Below are 2,830 nucleotides of genomic sequence, written 5' to 3'. Positions count from 1 at the left end.
AACAATGGATGTGATGTTTGTCTTTGTATCTTAGGCGCCTGATCGAAACTGGTGGAGCCACATCGATTAAGTGTGCGTCACAAGGACTGTATAAATTAATGTCTGTTCCTTTGTATTGTGGAGACTTCCGATAAAGACTCTGAATGAGAGTTAGAGAAGGATTCTCCCTTGATAGTATACTGCTAATAAACGCGATTTAACAGAATTAATCCGTGGCACTGTGTGATTGTGCAGCAGACAGGGGAGGGAACTTAAATTGGAATAACATTACCATTGATCAGAAACTAACTGGGCCCAGCGACAGAAACATCATGGCTATTATGAGATCAGAGTGCTCTGTGGTATTAGTAGAAATCTCTCCTTTAAAGACTTGCCGGGAGTGTGACTTAATTTTGGGGTAAACTGTGTGTCATTGAAAAGATAGAGCTTTGATTGATTCAAAGCTGATGTGGGTAACAAGAAACTCTATTCGCAGCTAATCAGCTGGTGTAGATGTCGACTCTCAGCTGAATAATTCCTCTGCGTTGTGTAAATGCCGTCTGTGGAGGATGGGGACATCAAGTGGACGGAACAGGAACTGCAACGGCGGATACATTTAAATTCACTACATCTGAAGCTGCAAAAGATGAGACTTGCAGCGTCAGCACAGTCAAGGGTTAATTTCCGAGTAAAAATTCATACAAAATTGTTCAAATATCGAGGTTGGGAATGAGTGTAAGAGAGATTATTGCGTCACTTCTTGAATGCAGATCAGGGATATAATTCTCATCCCTCATCTTTCCCCGGTCAATCAATGAACGGATCAACGCATTTTCCAGCTCTCACTCTCTCTATTCCAGGTGCCTACAGGAACCTGTATGCCTGCAGATGTACGGCATGTCCCATATGATGTGCTCACACTGAGTTACGTCTGCCTATTCACCACTCGCTCGTGTCTGTGTTTACCCTGTGGAATCTCTCTCCTCACACCCCCTCCATTCCCGTCAGAGACTCTGTCCCCTTCCTCTGTACAGACCAATGTCATGTCTTCATTCCGAGTCTCAGTCAGTCTCCCTGTTCCAGAATAATATTCCCGTTTGTACACTGAGCGCGCGCACTGGACGCTGGAATTCCCTCTTCGGTCTCAGGCCACATTCCCTGTTCCCTCGGTGTTCAGCCCTCATATCGTTTTCCGATAATTCACCTCCAGTCCATGTACTCCTGTTTCAGTCCCATCGCCAACGGGAGCGTCTTCTCTCTGTCTACTCTTCCTATGTCCTTTGTCACTTCACGTACCCCAATTACATCAGGTCGCAATCTCCGCTGTTCCAAAGGGAACAACCTTTGAAAAGGAATAGACATCCTGCTGAATCTCCTCTGCATCCAGTCTCGCGAAATCTGGCCCTCCCTGCAGTGTGGCGAACAGAACTACACGCAGCCCTCCAGTGTGGGCCGACTCAAACTCTAATATGTTTGGAACAAATCCACCCTGCTGTTAAATTACCTGCACCGCCTCATGAAGGATCTCCCCCGTAGGATGCGTCACACCCTTATCTGCATTTGCTGTCACGTTAAGCGTATCTGTACTTGAAAACCAAGGCTCCACCACCCCCTTAATACTCATTAAAATACACTTGTGCAAGTCAGGGGAGAATTTAACGCACCGATGTCAGTCTCCCCCCAGTCCATGTATATCCAGTGTCGGGTCCAAACTGCCCATAAATACTGCGGCTGCTGGAAACTGGACATGACAGCAAAACATGTTCTATAACTCAGCAGGTCACGCAGCGCACCTGGAGAGAGAAGACCAAAGTGTCAGGTCAATAGCTTATGACAGCAGACGGAACATCAGCTCAGCCCCACCAACCGATCTCAGTCTCTCCCACCTGCTGAATCCCGGGTGCTGGGGGAAGAAAACCCGCCGTCCTCACCCGCTCTGGACTGTATGTGACTCCAGCCCACACCAATGGGGATGTCTGGTGCCGGCCCGGCAGACCCGTCGGGTGCATCAGAAAGGAGGAGGAGAGTGAAACAGGCCCGGCCGCTCAGCCCAGGCCACACTGCAGAGTCACCCCATTGCCCTCACTGCCTGGGCTCCGGGTCAGAATCCTGGAGGCCCGTCACTGAGAGCCCAGTAGGAACACCCTCACCACACGGAGCGCAGTGGCCCAAAGAAGTGGCCCGGCCCCACCTTTTCCAGGGCAGCTGGGAAACGGCAATAACCGCTGCCCCTGCTGCAGACGCCCACATTCAGAGACTGAGAGCAAACTGGGAGGTTTGCGGGTGTGGTGGCGGGGTGAGAAAACCTTGTCCCACTCTGACTGAGACTCCCTCCGTCCAACTACCCGCCCGGAGTTCAGGTTGAAAGGTCATTGACCTGAAACGTTAACTCTGTTTCTCCACAGACGTTGCCTGACCTGCTGAATGCTGCCAGCAGTTTGTGTTTATAGTTCAGAATCAGTCCTGTTTCTCTGACTCCGGGATCGGTGCTGCCCCGTCCGTCTCGGGACGCACTGATCCCAGCCCATGGCCAACATCCTTCCGGCAGCCGGTCTGTCGGGAGTGCGGTAGTTGTGGCCGAGTGGTTAAGGCGATGGACTAGAAATCCATTGGGGTTTCCCCGCGTAGGTACGTATCCTGCCGACTACGGTAGCGGCGGGTCTGGCGGGAGTAACCGGTGTAATTTTGAGGGGATGTTGATTGTTTGGTCCTGGAGTGAAAATTCCATGGAATAAATACCACCGTTTTCACTGTATTTCAATGCTCGCGTTATGACTTTGGGACGTTACCTGGATATTCTCTCTGGCGCAGTGGCCCTGGTCACTCCTGACCATGTTTCCGACCAGAAACG

General features: G+C 50.6%; 1 non-coding gene across 1 annotated transcript; it reads left to right on the top strand.

Moving 5' to 3' along the window:
• Positions 1-2,546: 2,546 nt before the first annotated feature.
• Positions 2,547-2,628, top strand: trnas-aga (transfer RNA serine (anticodon AGA)). Its single transcript has one exon. It is a non-coding gene; the product is annotated as a tRNA-Ser (tRNA).
• Positions 2,629-2,830: the final 202 nt, after the last annotated feature.

Source organism: Pristis pectinata, chromosome 21 (genome assembly GCF_009764475.1).
Source record: "Pristis pectinata isolate sPriPec2 chromosome 21, sPriPec2.1.pri, whole genome shotgun sequence".
Taxonomy (NCBI): domain Eukaryota; kingdom Metazoa; phylum Chordata; class Chondrichthyes; order Rhinopristiformes; family Pristidae; genus Pristis; species Pristis pectinata.
Note: the sequence above shows the minus strand (reverse complement) of the source record. Positions and strands in the feature narration are given on the sequence as shown.